At 36.3% G+C, this 27,587-nt stretch overlaps 1 protein-coding gene and 3 long non-coding RNA genes across 4 annotated transcripts in view; 1 reads left to right on the top strand and 3 right to left on the bottom strand.

Moving 5' to 3' along the window:
• Nucleotides 1-2,593: 2,593 nt before the first annotated feature.
• Nucleotides 2,594-27,587, top strand: part of run (segmentation protein runt) — a 100,222-nt gene continuing 75,228 nt past the window's right edge. The window contains exon 1 of the mRNA XM_069059527.1: nucleotides 2,594-2,688. The gene's annotated coding sequence lies outside the window, so the exon portion shown is untranslated. The remainder of the gene's footprint in view (nucleotides 2,689-27,587) is intronic.
• Nucleotides 6,129-6,504, bottom strand: LOC138138592 (uncharacterized). The gene is made up of 2 exons (XR_011162053.1): nucleotides 6,316-6,504; nucleotides 6,129-6,253 (listed from the first exon to the last, which is right to left on the bottom strand). It is a non-coding gene; the product is annotated as an uncharacterized lncRNA (long non-coding RNA).
• On the bottom strand, nucleotides 16,255-17,332 carry LOC138139282 (uncharacterized). Its single transcript, XR_011162260.1, has 2 exons — nucleotides 17,185-17,332; nucleotides 16,255-16,402 (listed from the first exon to the last, which is right to left on the bottom strand). It is a non-coding gene; the product is annotated as an uncharacterized lncRNA (long non-coding RNA).
• LOC138139237 (uncharacterized) lies at nucleotides 21,161-21,934 on the bottom strand. Its single transcript, XR_011162248.1, has 2 exons — nucleotides 21,662-21,934; nucleotides 21,161-21,540 (listed from the first exon to the last, which is right to left on the bottom strand). It is a non-coding gene; the product is annotated as an uncharacterized lncRNA (long non-coding RNA).

Raw genomic sequence — 27,587 nt, 5'->3', positions numbered from 1 at the left:
TTGCTTATTTTCCCACGAAACGTTAACGAAGCTCTTTTGAATTATGGAGAGTCTAATTAAAGGCGAAATAAATTGTAATAAGTTGCATAAAGTGCTTTGATGAGACGCACTGCTTGTTACTGAAATGAGCATGTCACATGCCAACAGCATCCTTGCAAACACAATAATTGAAAAGGATACATTTTTTTAGTTTTTAATTATTCAAAAAGCATAGAGTGATCTTTTTGCTGAATATTTTAAGTATGTATCTAATAAATTATTCTGATGAAGAATTTGAACAGATCATAGAACTACAAGTAAGGATACAGATGGAATGGCGATAGAATAAATTTCTTGCCAAATGTTTTAAGCACATATTTGATGAATTATTCTGATGAGGAATTTGGACAGACACTAGAACTAGAAGTAAAGATACTTGTCAAAAAAATAAAGACAAGGAACAATATGGAAAATAAAACAAAATAAGAAAAAAAGAAGAAATGATAATTACTCTAATGTAGTAAAATGGTAAATTCGTTTATGTTTTAGAGAGTATTATTTTTATGGAGTAGTATTTACGATTTTTTTTTGTTGGTTTTCGTAGAGGCACTTTTGTGGGAATCACTGGGTATAGTGTGAATTTGTCGCTTTGCTGGCGATTATTTTTTATTAAGTCAATAAGATCGACGCCGCGGGGCGGTTTATTAAATTAGGAGTCCGACGGGCGGGGCGGGCGTATTTTATTTCCAAAATAGAACAAAAGATTCTAATATATCGGGGGTGGCTTGAGGCGCATTAAAGGCAAACACAGATGAAAAGTAATCACATCAGTCGATCCGAGACAGAGGCGAAATCAAAAAATACAAGACAAGGGGAGGGAATCTCGGGTAGGGTTTCTCATTTCTCATCAAATATTCATCGTTTATTAATACAGCCCCGAAGGCGGCGGAAAAATCGCGACAATGGATTCGAACGTAGTCAAGGGGTGAGATCGAAGGTTCGCCATCAATCAGATTGATAACAAGAGGAAGTGACGTAACCAACACCTACAGCAGCGCCAACAAAAGATTGCGTTGATGGATGAACTAGGAGAAATCACCTCCATTGTTGATAACATGATAAATCTGCTCCGGAACGAAAATGAACTTTTCCCCGTCGATCGCCGCCGCCCCCCCGCCGTTCCCGATCCGTCCCGCTAAACCTTTGGCACTTAAAAATCTGATTATTAATTAATTAGTGCGAAATGAGCTCTATGAAAAGTCGACGAAACGCGAAACGCAAGAGCCTTTGAGTAATTAACGTAAACATCCCTCTGTTGAGTGCACACCCCAGGAATCCTTGATAAAAAGGCGGCGGCGATCAGATTGCCGCGTAATTAAAATCCATTTTTTTCCGGTCCGGCCCTGGTAATTTCCATTTTCAGCCGAGCGATCTGAGTTACAACCCCTTAAACAGTGGTTTAAGGATCAATAAAATTTTACGATGACTTATTAAAGGCGCCTACTTAAGACTATCACTTCGCCCCCTACTAATTACCGAGCCCCACTAAGAAACCAAAATAGTGCTTGGCGATAGTTTTCCATTACGGAAACAATACATCCTTTGCTTTACGATGACATCGGTCGAGGACGCCTTAAAAGGGCCCTATTAAAATTAGGCGAAATACCTGTAAAGGGTCGTTAAATTTTATTGTTATTACCGCCCTGGACAGGTTGGTTTATGCGGTCTAATTGAAGGTTGTGGGACGGAATGGCCGTGGGTATGTTGAAAAAGGCGAGACCATCTCTCCGCTTTGTTCCTTCCTTTTTTTTTTTAATCTGTGCTGATGGGCATTAGCGTAGAATAACAATTATTTAAAGTGTTTCAATTCTTCGAGGGATGCATTTTAAATTCTTTGTCTCAGTGAAAGAAAGGGTTGGAATTGAATGAACTGTAAATTGAGTGCGGAACGATTTAGTGCATTTTCGGTAGTCGTGCTACAATCGGGATTAAATGGATCATTGTGAAAAAAATCGAGCTTTGTAATGCTCAAATTTCGCGAAGTGGGCGAGTTGCAACGCTCCGGTGATTGGCTCCGGATTTTTCTGTTACTCGGAAAGGAATTCAGCATTTCGGTCAGAAAATTTATTTTATAAAGGACTTCTTGAGCAACAGTCATGACCCTTTTAAATCTAAAGCGCTACAATGTACTCGTATTATGTATTAGGAGTACATGTTTATTTTTTGTAAGTATATCGTAATGAAAGTGGCACTTTTTTACACACAAAATCGTAGCGAAAGTAGTACTTTTTTGCATCATTTTATTCCGTCTGCTTGGAGATGATTGTCAGAGCATACGTATTTTTTTTTTTTTAATTTTTCATAAATCCTTTTAGACCAAATTTCTCAACTTACATGGATATGCAAAAAAAATAGTGTGTACAACACGTAATGAAAATCACTTTTTTCACTTTATTTGCTTGATTAACTCGGGCTACGCCCTCGTTAATCAATCTACAAATTCGTGAAAAAAGTATGACTTTCATAACTAGTTGTACAAATAACTATTTATTCATTATAGAATAAATAATAAAAACACTGATTTTTTTATTTTTTTCTAGATGCAGCTGTAGTGCCTCTGAAGATGGTGTGGTGGGACTGGTGAAATATTTTATGTAGAATACATAGGTACGTCTTTTAACGGTCATTCTGGTGAGAATTATTGAACAGGTAAGTCTTTTATTTTTTTAGATTTCTTAGATAACACCAAGTAGACACTTTTTACAATAAATCTATCACAATTTGAACTGCAAAAAATTTAGTTGCCTTTTGTTATTAAAACGTGTTTCTTTATCTACTTTTTTGATGTTTACATCTATTTTTTCCGTTTAATTTATTACTTCACATATTGTTTTAAAATGCGTTGAATACACTATCAGCTATGTTGGGGTAGATATTAATGAAAATTTTTACAATTTCGGAGCTATTAACTATTTTAACTCATATTTTGCAAGTTACAATGTTTTTCTTTAAGCTTATGTTTACTATGAAATTTCAGAATCCCTAATCAAATATTTTTCACATGTGTATCTATATTGCATTGTAAAAACGTTTTAGATGTGGATTGTTAAACTCAAGGTCGCTTCCAAATACCTTATAAGCGCGCCTAGTTACTTTTCCTGGTAGTGCCAACTTAACGACAAGTCCCCTATCCGTATAATGTTCCGACTATACATTTTCGTTTCCAATTTTTATTTCACAATAAAATCCTGTTTACTCTAGAACTGTACAGAATTTGTTTTCTAACAATAAGAGCTAAGAATGAATTATCTGCCTTGATCAGCTTATCTTTTTGGGTAAAGCAGACAGATATTTTCTTTATAACTTTATTTTTTAAATGTAAAATTTCTTCTCACTAATTTTTCAAGCAGCCAGATTGGGCAGAAAAATTAATATTGGTAGTACCGCCATTCTGACTGATTAACGACGACTGGCATGTCTTCAATTTGTTGCTAATTGTTGGCACAAGAGTTAAGTCAAGAAGAAACAATTCAGTTGCAACGATTATTGTTGGTATAAACCGCATTCGGTGCGTGATAACTGAAAATAGAGGCGAGCTGGAAGAATTTATTTTTTTAATAATCCGAAACGAGATGCTTAAATTCGCCGAGTCGCAGACGTGTAAAAACGAAAATTGGCCAGTCGGAAGGATAAATCCGTCAAGAGGCGCACTTAAAAAATTATTAAAGCCGAAAGGACGTTTAATTGAATTTATTTTATTTCTCTTGTTGATCATGTTTACTAAAAAAAGAGGGCGTGAGAGAGATGGAAAGAGTGAGGAAGAGAGAGGGTGAGTCGACCTCCTGGAAGAAAAATTTGCTTAAATCCTGATTAAACCTATTCAAACAACACTCTTTGTTTGTTAATTGCTTAACTGAGAGCCGAGGGTTCCGATAGGGCAGGAATATTACTAGCTTTGGGTTATTTTAAATCAATATGACGAACGCAAGGGAGGAAAGTCCCGGGGGGTTCAGTACCGTCAAAACAATCGGACATTAGTTAAACTAAAGAAATGGCAATAAATCGTCTAACTAATCCGAAAAGTTGGCTTTTATAGTCGCGGTCGATAACGCGGGAAATCAAATTTCCAAATAACAAATATCCCACTTCTGGAGTTGTTTGTTGGTGAACCGACCACGGGGCGAGACTGTGACCGTCGGGGGTGGCGGGGACGTCGCCGAGGAACGTTCTAACCCCGACAACATTTAAGATAAGGGGTCCGGGGCTGATTGGTTGTAAGATCGAGTGCCGGCCATTCGGTGACCCCTCGGAAAATACATTATAAGGGTCCGGTTTGATGTTCGCTCTAGTTTTTTTTTCAACGGCTTATTACCGCACCCTTTAACAAATGATTTTTATTTTCTCTTTATTGCAGCGCGCTTCCATTCGGGTCGCGCTGAAAATTTTATATGTTTATTTAAAAAAAAAGGGTCAGAGATTGGCGGCGGTTTTTGCGTGTTGGCGGTGCCCTCTCCGTCTGTATTATTTATTTTCCGACGGAAACGTCACCTTCTTTCAGTAATGTTTCTGCTTTATCTCTCGTAAAATGTGCTCGGTTGGCTACGAAGTTGATTCTTCTGCATCTGCGACCCTTAGAAATATAACAATATTTTCGGGTCCGCATCGTAAACACACACACAGAAAGACCCACACGCGCACACACAATTTTCGACTTCGATCCGTAAGGGGTTGAAATGATAAATCTCGGGGGCTCCCGCAGCTCCACCATTACAAGTCACGCGGAAATTCCGAGCAGGAATGCAAACCGAATTTGTCAAGTTGCGTCCTTTGGTCTTTCTTCAAACAATTCAGTTCTTTGCATGTCGGCGCCCCGCGCGCCCCATCTCCCCCACTCGCCGGATTCAAAGGAACGAGCGTTGCTGCGAGAGCGCCGTTCATTTGCTTTTGTAAATATTTTAATTTGAATTCGTATTTGTCTTGGTCCCCGGCGCCGGGCAATATAATAAATTCGACGTTCCATCGATGATCGGGGGCGGCTGAGTCGGGTTGGTTTTTTTCCTGGCTGCGTGCGGGGGTGAAAAATGGATTGGCGGTGAAAAACAAACAAATTAGCGAGGTAGTTAGCGGCGAGCCGTACACCCATTTTATATCTGCTGCAGGGAAAAGTTAGCCATGTTAACCTAATAAGCTCCACAAAAAGTACGACGTCCTAAATCAAACCATGGATGGATTGCAATTTGCTAATGGAAACTGTTGCCCTCTCGCTCCAGATGGACCGTTCCGCTTACACCTACGACGGTTAAACCAATAAAGGACGCTTTTTATGGCAACGTCACATCAAATTTAATTCAAAAATGGACCGATAAAAACGACAATACAGTGTGGGCTGCTGCTAACATTCCTGTTTATTATATTTATTCAAATCTATTTGCAAAGAACAACAGTTTAGCTACCTAATATTAATTAAATAATATTGACTCTCTTCGCGTCAAAAATACTTTTCAAATTCCACGCTTGTAGCATGGCACAGAATAATTAAAGTACTTAAGCAACATTCGTATGAATCACGATTTTTTTGTACAAGTGGGAAGTTTATGCACACGAAAGAAGCCAGGTGCGAAGTAGGCACATTCAGGGTTTACTTCTATAAAATGAGCGTATTCCTATATAAAACTTTTCCACCAGTCCATTGGACATTACATTTCATTGTTTCCATTTATTCTACTTATTTTGTTATTTTATTTATTTAATCTTAATGCAATTCTTTCCGCAACGTACGTGTTATAAATTCTGCGGTTTCTAATTTCATACCCAAAAAATCTAAGCGCCAGTCTGACATGGAAGCTCTGATTTGCATCAAATTTTAAAATGACGTGTATTTTTTAACGGCCGTCATTAAAAGCAACGGCCGCGAAATTGGATTTCGCGTCTGTTTTGGTTACGCGAAGTGCTCGTTTCGCGTACGGTTGCACAAAAAAATACTTTTTGCAATTTGTTCCTTTGTTACATTTATACTTTATCAAATAAAATATGTACACATTTTTAGATTATGTGACCTACTTGTACGTGGTCTTACCTGATTTACTCTTTGCAATACCTCTTGAATAGTAGTCACATATTCACCCACCGTTCAAAAATGTTGTAATACATATCTGTAAATATTTTTATTGAGAGAATCTTAGGTATAATTTTTTTATTGACATGACACTGGTCGTTGCGAAGAATATTTAATCTTCTGGAACAGGAGGAAATGTCACAGGACCTGTATCGTTATCTGTGGCCAAAAATGAAACATATTTTAAGTCAAATTATTAATACAAAGCACAAAAAACTTACGTACTTAGTACATGTAGTACTAATAAGGCCACGAGTATCATTGCGACTGTCAAATTTAACACCTTCGACATTTTTACTACTTGGCTGCTCCGTTTTCCAACTTGAAGTGATAAGTGGCGAATAATTGCTGCTTTTATCAACGGTAAAATTTACACAAACAATTTAACACAAATTTATTGGGTTGATAACTTGAAGGACTTTCATAAAGTACAATAAAGTGATAAAAAATATAATCTAGTTATTATATTTTGTTTTTCCCTTTTTGTTGGTGTATACAGGGTGTAACAAAAATAAGTGCATTTATTTTAACTGGTAGTAGTACTCATCAATTACAACAACTTTTCTAAATACAATTTCTTTGAATTTGCAAAATTGAATTGCCATTTGTTCACTTTTTATTTTGACGTGACGTTCACGTTGAATGCAATTTTATAAATCTGAACAGGAATCGCAAAAACTGAATGTTTTTATTCCCTTCGTACCTATTGCATTTGATGAATAAAAAGATTTAATTTTCGTTTGTTTTTTGTTACCACCTTGTTTTATTTCTTTATTAAATGTAGCTATTTAGATTAAAATCGTTTGATAGGCTGGAAAGCAAAGTTTTAGTAAATTTAAATTAATTTTTAAAACCCCTCAGAATTTGTTTTCGAAAAAAAAATTTTTAGAAAAGTTGTAATTGATGAGTACTATTACCAATTAAAATGAATGCACTTATTTTTGTTACACTCTGTATGTATATTTAACAATTGCAACACTAAAGGACAATGAAACACCAAATAAATAAAATTACGGGAAAATTTCTAAGGACAATAATTTTTATTAAGTGATGAAATTATTAAGAAAATATTTTCATAATTGTTATTATATTTATTGTTGCGTTCAGTGTTAGTGTTGTATTGTGCAACAGATTCTATTGTTGTCTTCTAATTTCGCAATGTCGGAGATCGATTCAGATTGAGTTAAAAAGTGAAATCATTCCCAAGAGATACTCTCCATCGGTAAAAATAATCGATCTCTTTCCTAGATGTTACGAGTACAACAAAAAAAGGATACAGGAGCTCTCTGATCTATTAAAAATTGAAACGTCCAACAGAACGTCTCGTTTCTTGGGTGAAGTTTTTCCGATTAATTTGCGATGATCGGGGAGATGAGGGGGGCAAATAAGTGTGTAATTTTTTTCGGAAAGGGTCGAAGGGCCCTCCCCGTCTGCCACGTTAATCCCGGCGGCCAAAATTTGACCGCGACCCGGACGAGCTTATCGTCACTTCTCGAAAGTTTAAAATTCAGACGAATCGAGTGCTTTTTACCGGACAAGGGAAGTGAATTTACAATTTGGCTACGAGGATCTTTTTACATCATCGCCAGCTGTCCATCCCCACTGGATTTGTAAGTTGATTCCGGCTTTGTGAAGAGGGACGAGAGTCGAATTTTAATACGGCCAAGTCGACGTCCCGCACGACAACAACACCGAAAACACCTGGCGCGCCATCTTCGCCGTCGAAAAAAACGAAAATGATCGAAACGAAGAGTCCCACCGAATGATTAGACGTGCGACGGCCGCAATAAAATTAGGAATTCTCTTCGGGCTTTGGTCGCCGGTTGCCAAGCGACGCTGGCCCTAACATCGATACGAGGATGTTCGATTCACAGATTAGACCTATTTTACACATTTCAATTGCTAATCGGCCCTTCCGGATTATGTACATATGCAGTTTCTCACCGCCACCCGACAAATGTTAACGCAATTACCCAAATTGGAGGCGCGAGGGCGATTTCCGGTCTGGTCGTCCGCTTTTTCCTCTTTCTTCTTTTTTTTTCCGCCCCCGAGGAGGGAATATGGGAATCGATAAAAAGTTCTCGCGCGGATCCACTCGATATTAAACTGACCGTATTAAAGTGGCCTCCTCGAAGATAAAGACGATAGATGCCTTCCTTTCAGGAGATGAGATAAGACGGGACTCGCCGACCCTCAGATAAAATCGGGAAACTTATTGATGGCCATCGAGATTATCCGCAGTTATGGGTTGTCTCCTGGTCATTCCTATGTTTTAACTGGATTGCTGTTGTTATAAGACAACGGACGATTTATCGGTACGACAAAATATGAAAAGCGGGCGCCGGAAAAGTCGCCCCGGAATTTTTATGGTAATTTTTAGCGATCACAGCCACCAGCTCTAATGACGTGCTTGGTGTTTTCTTGCCACGTCCGTAAAAAGATCGGTGTTTGCGTAACAGCTAATTCTTGACTCCTCCAAGAGATCCAGTAAACAAAAGTAAAGAAAAAAACTGAAACAAATTGTAAGTGAACTTTAGAAGCGTTCCTTTACACAGTTTTTGGGTGAACGACGATAAGCTGGTAGCCACGAGGGGAAGCTCTAGCAATCTTCAATAATTTGCACTTTGGTTAATTTGCTAATTAAAATATGTGAACATTTGAACATGACGACTTTTTCCATGACATGATTTGAAAAGAAACAATCTTTACACAGAAGGATATAATTTGAGCTACTGTCAATTTTTTATTTTTATTTTTGGACCTGCTTGTAGTAGTCTTATGGAATGTCGTCTGCAAAGTCTGTTTAGAACCACTGTTTTTTGTAACAAAGTTTAATTAAGCTGGTTTGGAAGTTATTATACATATATACAGGGTGTTTTTGAAATGCGTGCACAAATTTTAATCACGAGCTACTGGCTTCATGTAGAACTCGGAAAAAATATTTAAAAAATTCTATGTCAAAAAATAAAATGACATTTATTTTTTGAGCTACAATTTTTTTTTTAATTGCTTTTAGTTTTCTACGTTGTCCTACAACCTCGTAGGTAAAATTTCGGCACATTTTAAAAATACACCCTGTATATAATGTTTTATAAAATGTACGCCAATGCGAAGTAACCTATAGGAAATATGCTTTAAAACAAGGAAACCGCATTGGTGTACGTTTTATAAAATATGATATACAGTGTGTATTTTTAAAATGTGCCGAAATTTTACCTGCGAGGTTGTTTGACAACCTAGAAGACTAAAAGCAATGAAAAAAAATTGTAGCTCAAAAAACAAATGTCATTTTATTTTGTGACATAGAATTTTTTAAATATTTTTTCCGAGTTCTGCATGAAGCCAGTAGCTCGTGGTTAAAATTTGTGCATGCATTTCAAAAACACCCTGTATATATTTCTCCTTCTCCCGCCTATTCCACACGTCACCAACACCTTGGGGACTCTTCTTTCATCCATAGATTTCGACCAGTTGGGAATTAACGGGTTAAAGAGAAGTGAACGTAGCCACGAAAGCTCTACCACTGTGTTTAACTCTTTGCATGTGAGGTTAAGCATTATGTTGTTGAATTTGAGTAGTTCGAAAACACGTGTTAGTTAAGGAACGTGTTTGCTTGAACATAAGTTGAAAATTTCGCCCTGCGGGATTTAGACGTTTTATTTGCGGGGGTGTGTACCTACACTGTTAGTTGCACATGCAAAACGCGGGGGTGGTAGCGGAGCCGGTATGCGGAGAATAGTTTACTTGTTAGAGCAAATAAAGTACTGTAACAAATATCACGATGAGGGGTTTGCAGCATTTTGTCATACCAGTAAAATAACAAAGTCTGGCAATGTTGTTAATGGAATGTTAATTATGATGCCAGTGACACATTGTGCCGAATTCCAGCACTTGCGCGCACGATATGATCGGTTCGCCCCTGAAAACCGGCCACAAACCCCCGAAACGCCCCTAAATATTGGAGACGAGTTCATATTTGTTGCATACCTTCATGCATCGAGCGACAAATATGCATCATTGGCATTGCTGGAACTATTAGCAAATTCGGAATTGCGAAACGTTGGTAAATTAAAAAGACCGTTAATGGCGAGGTGGAGACGGGCGGTGTTTACGTCAGAAGGAAACAGGAAACAATCAACCGGAAACTGTTGCCTAAGTTTGTTTAATTGACGTCAAAAGCGCCCTCTGCGGAGCAATAACCTGCGTCTTAATTACCCTCTAATGAACACCTCATTCCGCGCCCGCTTTCTTACTCTTTATTGCCCCGAGCACACAACTAACTTATGTCTATTGATTTATATTGTTATTGTTATGGGGCTGCGAGGGTTCCAACTAGGGCATCTCGAGAAAAATTCTTATGTTACAAGATATAGCACAGGTTTAAAGAAAAACTTGATCTAGGGCGACTGTGAATGTCCTTATTAGGATAGTCGTCATGAACGAAAACCAAAAATGGTTTTGGTTTGAGAACGGTTCCTATACGAATGAGTCACCGTTACCAGCATTTGACTTAGCTGCGCTCCTGTAGATACGGTCCAATAGCAATGCCAGTCACAAATTCACTGTGGTAACATTTAGATGTAGCCGCCCGCAAAAGAATCGAGCCTACCCGGCTGCAAGGGAATAATCACCTCTCATAAACTCGTAAATCTAGCCTGCAACTATTTCGGACAGTTTGGTATACGAGGGTTGTTTCATTAATTTTTGGTCATTACTTAGACGCTTCTGAATTAAAAATGTTTCTTTTCTTAGATATCCCTAGAGTTTGTCTGTCTCTATATTTAAAAATTATTGATTTAATTCGATTGCAATAAATGTGATTTGTAACGGCCGACGTTTAGTAAAACTATAAAAATATGTGTATTAGCGCTGCTGAAATTTAAAAACTACCACCTGTTGAATTAAGTTGGTAAAATTAAAATTACACTAAGGCCCAGTTTATTCACCTTCAAGTAACTTTATTTGATAATTACCGTGGATCTACCAATAGGAGATTCTAAATCATAGCAACTACTGGCCAGATAAATTTACTTGAAGGTGAATAAACCGGGCCTAAATGTCCAAATGATAACTTTTATATTACTAGGATGCCAGCTAGACCTTTTGATCGATCTCTTTATTATGTCAAAAAGTGAGTGCCGTAAAAACAATGAAATCTTTTAAATAACACAAGATTACAACAAATCGAATTTTTATTTATAGTTTTCATAAGGTATCATTGACATCACTGTAACCAAATATTTCTATTTCCCCTATGTCAAAAATCAACTATAAGCATACAACGTTGTAGGTTGTATTTTCTAGGTAGAATCCAGTATTGGTGTTTTTTTTAGTTTTGTAAATGATAATAGAAACCATGTCTCCAAAAAATTGAATTATAGACCTAATAAAATAAAATAATTATCAGTAGGTAAGTAGTAATATAACAATTGACTTGAACATCGCATTGATTTGCAAAGGTGATGCCATTCCCAATCCCGATTTATGCATTTTTACAACAAATTGACACAATTCGCATGATTTTAAAAAATGTGAAACGTATTTATTAGTTACTATAAAGAGTTTGTTTTCAAAAATAATCACCAATTTATTTTAGAGAAAGAGTTACAGTGATGGATAGACGTTAACGAAATTTTTGATTTTAATATGATGAGTTGAATCTTCAATAAAATGATACACAATCGAAATAACCGGTGTGCTTAATAGAAAAAATAAATATGTAACTAAAATAAAAATTATTGTAATAATGAACGTAATAAAATAGATCGTTACAATATTTAAGAAAATTCTGGGTAAATTTGCAGAGGTAAAGTATCTTTATTAAACAAAACTAAAACAACATTGGGGCGGGGAGGTTAAAATGGCCAAACATATTTTAAATAAAATTTTCAGACGTAAATAAGAATCTCAATAATCGTGAAATAATCGTCAGGTATAATAAATTAATCAGGGCTTATGTTTCTTTTACTGTTTGAACAAGTTCTAGCTGTTAGGTGCCGTAAACGGAGAGTCTTGCTTTCATACCATCGTTTTATGACAGAGTTGTAAATTTTGGTATACCGATTACAAAATAGTGAATGTCTGCTTTTATCTAAGTCTTATTTATTTTTTAACAACGAGTATTTTATCCCATGTAATGATAATTCATGTGTAACGATCGAAAATTGATTAAGATCAATATTAAAGAAACGCAACAGAAATAGTGAACAATTGTGCCATTTAATTTTTAATGAAACTTATTTGTATTTTACACTACTTGTGTTCTTATTAGCGAAAATAAAAGCACCAAAAGCGGATTTTAAAACATAATTTTATTCAACAAAGCAAACCACACTGAACTGAGCTAAAATTACTACAAGAAACAATTTGTAAATATGTAGGTAACTAAACCCTTCCCCGAACTACCTGTGACAAGTTGTTTTATAATGGAATTCCCAGGCAGAAAAATTTTCCTTACCGAAAATCATCGATTTGCCCTTTAGCGCGGGCCTGGTCTCTAGGTATTTTTTTTATACATTACTGGCACCGGGCACTGCTTCGCTATTGCTAAATTTGGTTATGTATGAATGAAATAAATATAAATGCAGTTAGATAACAAATCATTTATTCAATTGAAATCACATGGATTTAATTGTGTGATGATTCTTTTTTGTTTGTTTTATTGCTGTTTTGTTTTTGATATTGTTTGTTTTCTTGTTCTTCAGCTGAAAGGTGTGGTTGTTAAGTTGTTCGAATAAAATAAATAGAAATCAATTAGTCCTCTCGGTTTCTATTCTGTATGTTACATCCCATCGTTTATTTTAAATATTAAAAAAGATTCCGACTATTTGTCTTTTACTAGCAAGTGGCATAACAATTCTGAACGACTGTAATCAGGTTTACAATTATTTTCTTTATTATTTCCAGCATTTACAAGTAGTAATGTTTTGTTCGTTTTACCTCAAATAACGTATGGAAACATGGCTTTGATTTTTCTCTCTCATAGCCATGGATACAACATAAATGAAATATTTGCAGACTATTGGGATACATAGAATTTTTTTTTTGTTTGAGAATTATTTTCTCCTGTGTGAACGGATTTTGATAAATGTCACAACTTTTCAATTGTGGGCCCACTCATACCAAAAAAAGCCCAATTTACACACGAACTCGTTAAATAAACTACATACTACATATTAATAGTTATTTGTATCACAAGGCCAGAAACTGCACGTTTATCGACTCGTATTGCAAACCGTACTCATGCTCGCAAAACAGTTTCTGGACGTGTGATACACAAAATTTTTCGTGCCGACTTCTGACATTTATTAAATTTAATTAATTTGTTTTGTTTTTGACATTTTCCTGAAACATTTGTTGTAATAAATACACCAGCCCATATTCAAGAAGTGGCTCGAAACGTAATTTTAATTAATTAATTTTAGTTAAATATTGCTTCTTTGTAGTTTGTACGTTGTTATAAATAGAAAAACATTTTTAACGAGCCATACACAGAACAAACATTGACGTTTGATAGAATTCTGATAACAAATGCCAACCGAAACCGATGACAACTCAAAATCCCTACTTTTAGCCGGACTAGGCCGGCAATGCATGTGTTTCTGGACGATTTCGAGATCTGTAATTTACCAAATTCCGGCCGGCGGCACGAAAAAAATATTGCCACATTTACTGTAACGAATAGGTCCATTTCTTCTTGGAAAAAGAAGATTGATTTTTTTTTAACATTTCTACCTGATATGTATTTTAATGACTACTTAACAACGTAGTGCTAAGCTGTTCCGTGAATTTTGGGGCACCCGGTATAATGTAAAATAGTAGTTTAATACAACGTTTTTTTTGTTCGACGAGCCCCTTAAAGGCTCAAAATCGCTTAAAATCTTTAAAATTAGCTTGACATTTCGTTTTGACAAGTTGTGACCTTTATCAAAATCCGCTCGCACAGGAGAAATTTCTCAAATTCTGACAGTGTCGAACAAAAAATTAAATTTTTGAAAATCGAGATTTTTAGAATACAGAATACAGGTAATTTTAACAAGACAACCATTATTTGTCGCTAACGGAAATCCCCGGTTCAGCCAGGCAAGATTTTACAGTCTTGGGTAAAATGGATAGTTGTATTAGATTTCACCAGGAAGAATGTTTGGTTTGCTGTTAATATCTACTATGTATTACTATTTATTTTGGTGGTAATCTAATTTAATTTTTACTTTTTTATACATAGGTTTATTTATAGTAAATTTCTCTATTACTTTAAAAAAAAACTCAAGTTTAATGTCATAGTTTGCAATCTAGCTGGAGTTTCTTTATTTTAAGATTTCAATAGAAAATCGCACGGCACTCAAAATCAGCCAATGAATGAATTAGAACTTTTAATAACTGCCTAGCAACTCAAAAATTTTCTGATATTTTACATGTTACATACCCAAGCAAAATTAATAAGCGCTAATTTTTTGATAATTTTTTTTTTAACAGTTTCGCTGTGGATTTCCACATTAGTTTTATAACAGCCTCTTCATAATTGCCCCATTTTTGCGTTTCATGTTTCCAGTTCACCCCTTCAACAGCATAGTAGAATCAAGGAACTATCCAACTTGACATTGCGCTCTTTTAAGAACTGTTGAAACTGGCACCACACATTGGCCTTGCTTCGTTTTGTATTTTTTGTTTGAATTTCATCTATCTTCATTTAAATTTCCGGTCAAATTTGTCGTAGAAGAGTCGATTGTGAACGCACTACGGATTACGAATCACAAATCAGTTGTTTAAATCTTACCGTTATTTGTGTTTTTATACCAATCAATTCTTTACGCCAACTTTGATCGGAAATTTAAATGAACACCCGATAATTTTTAAACACTGTAATCTCCAAACCCTGAATGATACATTTTACAATTCATTGTTTATGCGGTTGACAGAACACATTCCAAAGACGACTATAGAAAATTTGGGATTTTGATATAAGGAAAATTATATGGTTTTTGTTTAAATTTTTCTTTGTGTCGTGCGATTTTCTTATGGAATCAACCCTTGTGAGTAGATTAATAACTGGAATTTTTTTTCGATAATAAATCTACTCACTTGGGAGATTATAAGTGAAAATCTTTTTAGCGTATTAATTTTTGTTTATTTGTTATTCGTAATCATACGATTTTTTAACCAATAAACGTCATTGTATAACAATTTTAAAAAAATGCAACCGAATTATATTCGTCATTAAACGTTGAAATGCACAATAAAAACTCTACAGTTTTTCATTTGTCAGTCAACACCGTTTAAATAAAGGACAAAAACTAATGGTACTGTCCTCGTATATCGAAATGCCTGAAAATGTTGGAGATTAGATTTATGAGTTTACGACAGTGGTCAGGTCCCTTTGTCGAAATATGGATTGGTGATTATTTCCTTGCAGAGGGTCGGCTCGATTCTTTTGCGGGCGTTTTTCTTACGACAAGCACATTTTTTGGATTGGCACTTTGTTTTACACGAACATTTCATAAAGCCTTGTCCATTCCTAACGGATTGTGCCGTGGCTGTCGAATCTAAAGAAGCAGAAATAAAAGAAAATTCAGATAAAACACCACTCACCACTGCCGGTGATCAAAAGTATTATTCTACAATGAAAAAAAATTAGTACATATACAGGGTGCGTCCTAAAAAACGCCGCAAGCCATATCTCCGTTATTTATAGCTCGATTTAAATAAAACCAAAACTGCATAAATAGCTATTTCTTTAGGAACAAATGTATTATTTCTAAAATTGTTGTTATTAGACAATGGGATTCAATAGTGAGCCACATTAGTGGTGTTGTTGATTCGACTCTTCAACGCCAACTTCGACGCCAAATTAAAAAAAAAAACACCTTTACATAAAATAAGAGCGAAAGTTATGAAAGTAAAAACTAAAAATAATTTCTGATGCGGACGCATTTTTTTAAAACGGTGGTGTATAGCAATATACTCGTAAGTATTATTTGGTGCAATATAAATCCTGACGAAAAAATTTGCATTATTCTGCAGCCACAAAATGATTGAAAAATATAATACATACTCAACTAGACAAATCACTATAAGGACAGTTTTTTTTTTCGGAATGAACTAAAAATTTCAACACGACTGTTATATCGATAAATTAAATACAGGTTAGAAAGAAACTGACATTTATGTGTTGTGCAATTTAATTCTTTTTTTTATTCATTTTTATTAGGTATGCAGTGCGACAAATTCAAGTGAACAGAATTGTGTAAAATGGTATCGATTACACTTTTTACTAATAACGAACTGATGGTTGTGTTGCCTGCTCTGGATCTGAAAAGAATAAAAATGTAATAGTGTGTTATGAAATTCGTTCGTAATATAAGGGATTATGGCATGAGGGAATGATTATTATCGTATGAGCGAAGCGAATATGTACTATAATTTCACGAATGTCATAATTCCGCATTATAAACTAATTTCATACGTTATTTTTTCCTCGAACTAGCGTTTTAAGACAATTCAATTTAAAAAATTATTCAAATTCGTTCCATTAAAAATTATTATTTGAAAGCAATCCTTAAACGATCGCATAGTTTTTGTTTAAGTGCATTTATTTGTATAGATTTGGCATAAAGGGAGGCCATGGAAATTTTGCATTTAATTTGGTAGTAAAGCTGTCTATTGAATTAGGTTATGTTTTTATAAGTTTGAGGTTATAAATAGCGTCAATGTCTAGTGCATTGTTGTCAGTTTTACTAGTTTGCAATAGAAGCATACTCAGACATCGTGGAAATTCAGCAACATGTTATGTTCATTTTGATAGGCCGCATGTCAGGCAATTTAGTGACGGAAATCAAACAGTGTGTCCAACGTTAAAAAAATAAATCATGGCCTCCATTATACCAAAACAACGTGAACGGTGTCTACGAATGAATATAAGTGTATTTATTCCATTGTCAAGACGATTTTATGGCACAACATTACCACATGGGTCGCATAAAGTGACAGATGATTAAAGTTTTGACATTCATAATCACAGCATTCTGATGATAGTCGACGACAAAATATTACATATAAGTCTGACAGATTTATACTTATAAGAATCAACTTACCCTGTGCAACTGCGACATGCATTATGAAGAAAACAGCCAAAACCAGGAGAGTTACCATGATTCCTTTATTCGGCATTGTTATTTTCTGATTTCTACTTTTTCAGACTTGAGAATGGTCAGTTGTGGGCAAACGGGTGAAAGCTGGTGTATATATACTAGGAATCCTGCATATATTATTTTTATTTGTACATTTATTTTTACTGTTTATGTCTGTGTTTTTAATATATGTATCTACAAGTAAAACCTTAATCGTCAAAACAACATTTTAAGCGATGTCTAGGTTTTCAAACAAATTATTCCGGATAAAACGGAATTTTTAAAATCGATTTTGTTTCCGGATAGCACGGACTTCCGGATAACCGGGACCCGGATAATCGGGGCTCTACTGTACCTACATTTCTTGAAATTTTGATATACCCAAAAGTTTGTCAGATTTGCAAGAAGTACCAAGCGGCATTAATGTACGGTTTGTTATTGAAAAATTAAGAATCATATCGGTAATAGTTATTTACGAACCAAGTGCGGGAAGACGATGCTCCCGCATGAGCGCATTTTTTAAAGCACGCGCGACGAAGGAGCGAGTGCCTTTAATTAATGCGCGAATGAACGGAAGATGTCTTCACGCAAGTGGTTCGTACAATGTTTTTTGTACGAAAATTAAATTAAAATTTTTTGTTTTAATACATTAAACATAAACGAACATAAAACCAAGTAGGCAGTGAGCTTTGGTTATTAGAAACAATTGCTTCACTAGATATTTCAATTTTTGCAATAATTTGTGAATTTTGTAGGAACAAGAAACAAGAAATTTTATGTACAGTAATTCATAAATAATGCGAACTTTAACAATCGTCGTATATGATAAGATAGCCAAGCTGCCATTACTCCAAGGATGTTTTAATGTAATATGTATTTATTTTAAATAAAATTTTTAAGTGACAAATTTTGATTTATTCTGGCAGTAGTCTGAGTCCGAAAGAAGCATAGAAGAAAGCAAGAAAAAATGCGTTTTCATTGTCTTATGCAATTTCAAAATTCTTGGTGATTTGCTTTAAAACTCTTCTCAAAAGAGACGAAACTAAAAGTACTTTTATCTACTTTGAGTTACAAATAGGCTCATTATTATACCGAAAACAGTTTAATAATGAAGCATATTATTAAACTATTTTTAGTAACTTTTAGCTTTTGTTATATCGGCAAAATCAGCCGTTTGACGTCAGGCGTCAAGGTAACCAGTGAAACTACGAAGTAAATTTAGTAAAATTACCTTACATTTTTGTGAAAAATCTGTGTTACCAACCCACGCGAAAGTCCCTAGTCTAATATGAAAACTTGACTAGCTGAAATTTCAGGAATTAGTAAAGCAAAGTAGATAAAATAGTATATTACAGTCGTTTAATATGACGTATTATCACATTCGTTCCACTAAAGCACTTCTCGCTACGCTCGTCGTGCTTTAAATACACTCATGTGATAATACAGCGTCTTATTAAACTCGTATAATAATATACTATAATGTTTGTAAGTTTTAATAGTTATGGCTTTGGCTAATAAAATTTCACTTTTAATTCATTTAGAGGTGATTATAATAATTTCCCTGTCTGGTTTTTAGTTAGTGCATTAAAAGGCCGAAAAAAGTCGTTGAATGTTCTTTTCTTGGCGTCTTTGAATCTTTAGCCCTTTCTGTTATTAATAAAATCTGGGCAAAGTGAAAATAAACTTTCGACATTTGTGCGGATGTGGCGGCAGCGGCAATTTTCTCCGCGCCACGATTTATTGGCCGTAGTTCTTTTGGAAATTTTTTTCCCATATGAAAATGTGCTCTCCGTCGCCGGGGGCGGCTTCGTATTTATATTTCGGTTCGTTGGGGCGGCCTGCTGCGAACATCTGTCGCTAGTCGGAGCATCTGGCGTCGACACCGCGTTAAGGCGTTTCGCCCCGCCGCCACCGCCGCCTCGGATCACGACACCGCCAACGCCACCCCTTCATGGCCACCTCAGACCCAGATATGAACCGGAGCAGCCGCGATACCACTCCACAGACTCAACCGGAATGATGGAGGGCCGGAAATTGGGTCAATAAACTGAGAAAGTGAACGGAAATTCACTCGAATTTCGTATGCACTCGTCAACGGGAAAAATCCAGACGCGTTCATGACCCATTTATTAACTCGAAAACTTTCTTGTAGTCGTCGATTAAATTAGAAGGGAGTAACGGTGCGGCAAACTGTTAATTAAATCAGCGACTAATTGCAGCCTCGCACTGACAGTAGAACGGACTAAGGCAAAGGAAGAGCAACTTGTCAGTAATTATTAATTAACAGCACGAGCTTTCAGGCAGCTTTCTAAGCTTTTACCGGCTTCTCCAAGCTTTACGTCTCGTACAGCGGAATATGTTTATATGGGGGGTCGGCCAATCTCGACCCTATACACCCCTGCTTAGGGGCTCATCCGGGTTTCGGCGCCGTGCGGAATAGGGGTTATATTTCAAAGCCTCTTGCAATATACTATAAAGATTTCGAACAATTTCTCATTAAGGAGCAATGAGCTACTGATTGTCATTTATTTGCTACGCAATTGTGAGGGCCTCGTCTCTTCACCCGACACGTATTCAAACACGTCAAATAAACGACTATAATTATTCGTTTCTTTGACGCCGCCCCCGAAAGGCCGCAGATCACATCATATGGTACACAAAAGAAAATCCCGCCCGACATGCTGCCGATGCGAATTGTATCAGGAACGTGATTATCTTGCGATTTGGCCAATCGAAAGTGTCCACAGGACCGGCCACGTGACCCTGTTACGCTACTTCCGGTCAATCGGATTCGATTGTCAAACGTTGCCGACACTTTTAATTGTCTCATTGTGACAAAAAGCGAAAAGCCCGCACCTAGTCTCCCACTGGACCAAATTTTTGGACGATTTTTTGAAAAAAAGCTTTATTCATTGCAGCTCTAATGCTATTACTGACAACACTAAGTACATATGTATTACAATTTTTGTTTAGTCGACCAGCCCAAAATCTGTATTTTCTGGTGGCGGCGATTGTGCCCCGCTGGTGCTATCTCTTACTGTAGGAAACAATACAGGACCAGTATTTTCGTCTGAAAGCGATAAACAAAACATTCGATTTCTGATGCCGCGACTGTACTTACTTTGAGCGTAAATTGACAAAAGGCACACCAACAACACCAAAACTAAAAGAAACGTCTTGGAAAACATCTCGACAGACTACTGAGCATACCATGACTAGAAGAAAATTGTTCCGGCGGTAGATATAGTGAATACGACGAGGCCAGAACATTTTTCTGCACAAACTGAGCGGTAATAACCTTCAGGAATTGTTGATGATTATGCAGTATCTGTACTGAATGAGAATTGATCTAGAAAATACTAATAACCCTGTGTTAGAATTACAAACAACATTATAATTAGTGTAATTAACAATGGTACAGCGTGTGGTAATGAAAGAATCTTGAACCCCTCAGGGTCGTTATTTATCGAAGCAATTAAATATAATTTTCAATAACTTCGAATTTTATTTTTGCTAATGTCAATAGCCGACTGATACATTCACTGGTAAGTGGGTAGTTGGATGTCATTGTGGGTAATTGGTACTGATTTGATATTAATATTAGTAATATGTTAACATATATGGGTATGTTTCGCATTTTTTACTATTCAGATGTATGCAAAGTATGCAAATTACTAGAGAAAGTAAATATGAAAAATGCTAAGTTGACAGTTACGTCAGTAGCAAAAATAACTTATTAAGATTTGATCAAACACTTTCCGGAGCTTGGTCGTAGGTACATGAAATTTAAAAGTCAAGTCGTAGATTGATTCAGATTTTGATGGACAAATTATTCGTGGGGCACTATTGAAATATTTAATGTATTTAAATAACTTGTATTCGACACTGTAATATGACCTTTAATTAAAAGTGGAATTTGGTGTAAAATTTCTGTAGACAATTTGAAAATAGTTATCTATTTTATTTAGTTATAAGTAATTTAATACAATAGAAGTGCTTCTTTATTACATACATATTGGGGTCTATTCCGTAATAATTTACATGTTAATTTTAACAGACCCTTAAGATTCGTAACCATGACAATGGCCAATCAGAGAATCGTATTTAATATTTTAACAGGTTGTTAAATTTAAATAGGTTGTTAAAAAATATAGAATAGACCCCAATTAGCTAAAGTTACAATGTTAATTATTCAACGGAATAAATATTTTGTAACAAAGGCAGCCAGAAAGATATATTTCGCTTGCGAAGAAATGGTACTCCATGCACCACTTGTTTGACCGGGATGACTACCTTGTCCATTTGTGTCTGGATATAGATCTGTGTATAAAACAAGTTAAAAAAAAAGTGCTGTTATATCCCTCTACGTGTTAAGGCGGCCTTACACCAAGGCAACAATTGGCAACATGTTGCCTTGGTGTAAGGCCGCCTTTAGACTCACTCTGTGCCTGTGCCTGAACTTGTAACGACAAAAGCGTGAACGCCACCATGACTACCAAAAGTATCTTCGGGAACATCTCTTTCTTGTAGATAAGTCGATATTTTGACAAAAAAATATATAGTTCAGAACGCAAGAATCCTTTCTTTATATAGCGAAAATGTGGCCACCGTAACATATACGATAAGCAATTGATATGGTAAACAGGATGACATTAACATGACATTAACCATAAAAATAACGACAGCTACTTAAATTTAAAATGTAGACCATGACGTGTAGAAAATATTTCAGAAGTGCAAATAAACGTTGTTGTTGGATTAGATATATGCATTTGTTTTAATTAACCACGTTGAACAAAGGGAGGGTATTGTTTTTTTCGAGGACAATATCATCCCCCGATCTGTCAGTCGGCACCCTCTCCGCCGTCATATCTCGTCTTGTTTTGTTGATAAACAATAATGAATTAATAAAGGCGTATGATATTAAGTCGGCATAAATTTAGTCTGATAAAGGGTATGGAATCATAGAGGCGTAAACAACGGAGACAGAATTAGGGAAAAGGGGACAGGCAAGGATAAGGGATGAAAGGCCGAGAACGTTGGAAGAGCAAGGGACGGGGGATGTAGCTCAAGCGACAATAAATCAAGACTTGGATTTAATTAAATCTTGCATTGAAGTTACGCGGGTGGCCGCTCGCCGCGCTGCGGTGCCCGATAAAGATGGAGCACCTCGTGACGGAGAGGGATTATTGCCTTTTTACTGCCCCACGGACGACAGATTAGAGTCTGAGCCGAGGCCGGTCCTGACGCCTTCATTACACCTGTCAAAATGCAACAGCCTAATAATGAGTTTGTTGCCGTTCGCCTTATGAATTAAACAGGAGGAGGAAGAACGCATAATGCAAAATGGATAATTGCCACAGATACGCCCAAAGAAAATGAACAACAAAGGAACTACACAGAGAGAGCACTTGTTCAAACTCAAAATAGAATGTTCTTGAAGAGAAAGTGAAAAATATTTTTATAAAACCTACCGATATATCAAATTTTAAAGCGATGCCAAAAGTATTTGAGAAGTTCAGGAGCTCATAGAATCAAATAAAAAATGTTAATGGATAATGTAATCTAAATTCGTTTTTCTTATCCAAAATGAATTATAAAAAATATAAATATAAAAAAAATACAGAGAATAAGTAATGTACTAAAATACTTCTTGCATATCGTAATGAAAGTGGCACTTTTTTACGAGAAAAATCGTAGTGAAAGTAGTACTTTTTTTTGTAATTTTTCATAAATCCTTTTAGACCAAATTTCTTAACTTTTTTCGATATGCAAAAGAAATATGGTACAACTCATTATGAAAGTGTCTTTTTTCCCTTATTTGCTTGATTAACTCGGGCTACGACCTCGTTAATCAATCTGCAAATTCGTGAAAAAAAGTATGACTCATAATTAATTAGTTGTACAAATAACTATAACCAATCTATAGTTTTTTTTTTAATTTAAAAAAATTAAAAATTTAATTTTAATATTATTTAGCATTTAAATAGGCGGAACTCTTTCTAGATTAAATTTTTGAAACTAATCCGCTTGGAGTAGCCTTTGCATTTTTGAACATATGTATGTTTAAAATGCAGTTGATGTTTTGTGGATATTCGTAGGTTTAATATTAGTTAACTAACAGCAAGTTTGTTCCAAATCACAGCAGCTAATACCAAATGTACAAGTTTTTGAAGACCCGTTAAAAATTTATAAAATAAAGACTATCTAGTTTTTTTTTATAAATAAGTAATTGAGTCTTACCCATTAGACTGTAGACCATTAAATACGTCTGAGTGGTCGAATAGGCATGCAGGACGTCTTAGCTATTCCTTAGAAAAACGAAGCTGAACAGTATCATGAGCTGAGGGCGTAAAATCTGAAATTAGCATTTAGAAGGAAGAACAATAATAGGAAATTCGCCTCCATCTTGGTATTTCTTTCAGGTTCGTTCTGTTTATGAATTTTTCGTTCGTCCTTTATTAGCGTGGGCAATTTTGCGCCCCGCTCCGGGAGTCGAAAAAGTAATGGGTCCGTCTTGCGTTCGGGGTCCGCGATCCGGAAACAAAGATTCAGGGCCATAAAACGAAATTAAAATCAAAAGAGCGAAGCCCAAAACACACCAATTCGCCCGTAAAACACATGTATATGTAAATCCGGCAGTTTTGCAGGATCATATATTGCGCATCGGGGTAGTCGGAACGGGGACGTCTAATGTCGTCTGGTAAAAAGGGCCTCTTTCGTTTCGCCCTCCATCAGGACATAATGGGCCGGTTATTTAGTTACCCCTGCGAGGTAAAGGGAAAATAAAGTAAGCTGGAAGAATGGGGATTGTAATTTAGAGGGATGTCGGAATTAAGGGTAGTTTATAGGTAAACCAGCCGAGTCTTTAGCGGATGCGAGGGCTCCCTCTCGTTTCCGCCTTCGGATCCACCTTCGCCCTGCCGACACTTCCGATGCAAATTTTTTTTCCAGCTCGAAGGGGGTAGCGGGACCGGTCGACAAGATAAATAATTAAATGAATTCAAAAGAAGAAATCGGATCGTACCCTGACAAACATGCAGCGTTTGTCGCGCTACTCTCACCTTCCGATTTGTCTTTTTTGACGGGAAGAAATGATTTGTGGGGGGCTGGTGCAGAAGCGACATAAAAGCAGATATATTTGTGATTTTTCGTGTAGCGCACCCCTCCAAATGCAGACTCTCAATTTTGAGGTGAATATTTATGTGGCGAGCGGGCCATTAGTTGATGGCATGGTTCGAACATGTGTTGCTCCGTAAAAATAATTTATGGGGGCTCCGGCGCCCGTCCATATTTTCTTATCTCCAAGGTAATGTTTCTTGTATTGGGGGACGGATCCGGCGCGATCCTGAATATGTAAATAAAATCCGGACTCGGTGAACTAACCCATTCTTTCACGAATCGAACATTTTAAAGGGAAGCGCCTCGTAATTTCCTGTTTTTAATACACGACCGTATTATTTTTTATCGTCCGTGTTGCACCCGCCCCGTCCTAATCGGAAAAGTGGAAAGTTTGCCGTCGAAGAAGGGGCGTCATTACCTGAAGACAACTAGATTTATTTAATTAGCACTTCACTCCCCCAAAATTTAATGCACGATAATGAATATATGATAAGGGTAGGCTGTATATTTACCAGGTTGGTTCAAGTTGCTCTTTTGGGAGTTGAATTCAATTGCAACCCTTTGAAATGCGTCAGGCCCACCGTCTTTGGCATCGAATTACCACCCCCGTCTTCGCAGCGGGCTTTGAAACCCGACGCACCATACTAATTAGGACGCCGCCGCGTCGCCCGCGTGTTCACCCCTCGGCAGATTAATAACCGTCGGACTCTCATTCTGACCACCCCTTGTAGAAGAGCGCATTTTAATTATTAGCAACGGATCACCGGAGCCGTTAAATCTGAAAAATTCCGGCCCGCTCGTCCGTCCCGAGCTGCTCCCCCATCTCAGATATTGGCAATCAGTTAAAAAGTGGCACAAGTATTAGCGAGATCAAAGTTATTTGGTCAATCGCTTCTCGCTGAAGACGTCTCGGAAACATCAAAGACCCCGTTCGGCCGAGCGGCTCGCATGCAAGACGAGATTCTCAAATGAGGAAAAAATGAGGGACGGAAACTAACCGTCGACGTCGTAAATCTCCCTCCCCCGGTCCGTTTAAGATTCCGCGTGTATGTCCGCGGCTAATTAACACCCTCGCCGCACCCTCTCGCCTTAATTGAGAGCGCCACTTTGATTTACGGCCGATGGAGCGATCTGATCTCGTTCTGTTGGAGGTCAAGGAGGAGCTCCGAGCGGACCTCGCAGCACCAGATATGGTGGAGATATATTGCAACTCCTTCGGCCATGCATCATCCTCTCTTGAGGGCCTCGAATGATATATGTGTCGGGGAGCAATTTAGCAATTGGACTTGCAAGACGCATGGGCCGATCGCTACAACGTTTGGGGTATTAATTAAGACAGCCAGTGAGTTATGGCAACTTTCGCAGCTTCCAGCTACTTTCAATCAAGTGCCACGGCGGGGCCGTTGACGTTTCGCGCGTCGAGGGGAGTGATTCCCGTCAAAAAAATATTTGCCGAAGCGAAAGGAAGTGACGACTTTACCACTGGCAATTTGGTTCCAATGAAGGTGGATGTAAAGCAACTCCATGGTCCAACGAAAGGTTGAAAGAGGTGATTCCGAATGGGGGAAGTATCATGGAGAATCTGAAACATGGCTGCACACATTCACATATTTACATGAAACGTCAACAAACAATAACCTAACCTTACTTTCTTGCATTTATGTCTTCTGGCTGTCGTTTATGCAATACGATTTATTAAAATAAATATTGTCCTCGTAGTAAGCTTTTTTAAAGTTCACGTATTTTTAACAATGAAGCCTTATTTAAGAATGGTTGTTTTTTTCATTTTATTTGAGAATCATAGGTGCAATGAAATTAGGAGATTTAGAAGATTATGTTAATCCTTAAAAAAGAAAAAAAATAACTAACAAAACCTGGAAAATCTTTAAAATAAGAAATGAAGAGAAACCAAAGAAAAGAAAACGTGAAAAAAAAAGATTGTAAAGAGTATGAAGAATAAGAGAATGGTGGATGCGACGGGTCCAAGGGAGCAAAGATAATCTTTGATAGTAGGTATAATAGTAGTCTTACAAACGGTGTTGGAATTAAAAAGAAATGGAAAACATATAAAATACAAAAAAATTTTTAGTGTTGAATAAAAAATAAAAAGGACGCAAAATTACATAGCGGAATTAAGAAGAAATAAGCTGACATTAAAGACAGGTTTAAGAAAGAAAAGAAAAGATCAATAACAATAACAATGTTAAAGGGAAAATAATAGAAAAAATTGACAAGAACCTAGAGATATGATGAGAAATATTTTTAAGAATGGAAAATTTTAAAACAAGGAAACTTTGAAAACTACGATTTTAAATAGAGAAATGTTGTTTTGAACAAACTAAAAAAAATTTAACCAAAAATAGAGGAGACCTTGACGTACAGAAGCAATAGAAGTAGAAATTAACGTTCCTAGTCTAGTTTAGAAATTTTAGAAAATCATCTTTTTCTAACAACTTTTTCATAAAGGAAAAGAGTTTTGGAAAATGTGTGGCTGGAGCCGTATTCGAATATTTCAAAAATTGACTAATTTATAGCGATTTGAATATCGTAATGAAAGTAGCACTTATTTCAACGAAAAATCGTAATGAAAGTAGCACTTTTTTAAACTAAAAATCGTAGTGAAAGTAGTACTTTTTTGCATTATTTTATTCCATCTCCTTGCAGATGATTGTCAAAGCATACCTACCTACTTTTTTTTTTCATAAATCCTTTTAGACCAAATTTTACAACTTATAACGATATGCAAAAAAAAAGCGTATACAACACGTTATGAAAGTCTTTTTTTTCACTCATTTGCTTGATTAACTCGGGCTACGCCTTCGTTAAGCAAACTGCAAATTCATGAAAAAAAGTATGACTTTCAACTAGTTGTACAAATAACTATTTCCACCTCAGACTAGAAAAAAACTCTTGGTAGAAAAGGGTAAAGGTAATATGTTTGTTGAAAGATTACAACAAATTAAAAAAAAATAGAACCTAGAGATTTTTCCTACTGAAAACTAAAAATAGAAGAATTATAGCGTTGGCAAGGGTAGAGTGGGAATTATGTTGAGGTAAAGCAACAATAGAAGTAGAATTTAAGTAGAAGTAGAATTTGGGTTCCTTGACAGAAGAGCGAAAGAGAAAATAGAAAAAGTGGAACATCTCTTGGGTGAGTATACCTAACAAATTAATAAAAAAACACAAAGAAATTCCTCAAAGAAGACTAATAATAAAATTTAGAATTGGTAAAGGAAGTGTAGGAG

Source organism: Tenebrio molitor, chromosome 9 (genome assembly GCF_963966145.1).
Source record: "Tenebrio molitor chromosome 9, icTenMoli1.1, whole genome shotgun sequence".
NCBI classification, from domain to species: Eukaryota; Metazoa; Arthropoda; class Insecta; order Coleoptera; family Tenebrionidae; genus Tenebrio; species Tenebrio molitor.
Note: the sequence above shows the minus strand (reverse complement) of the source record. Positions and strands in the feature narration are given on the sequence as shown.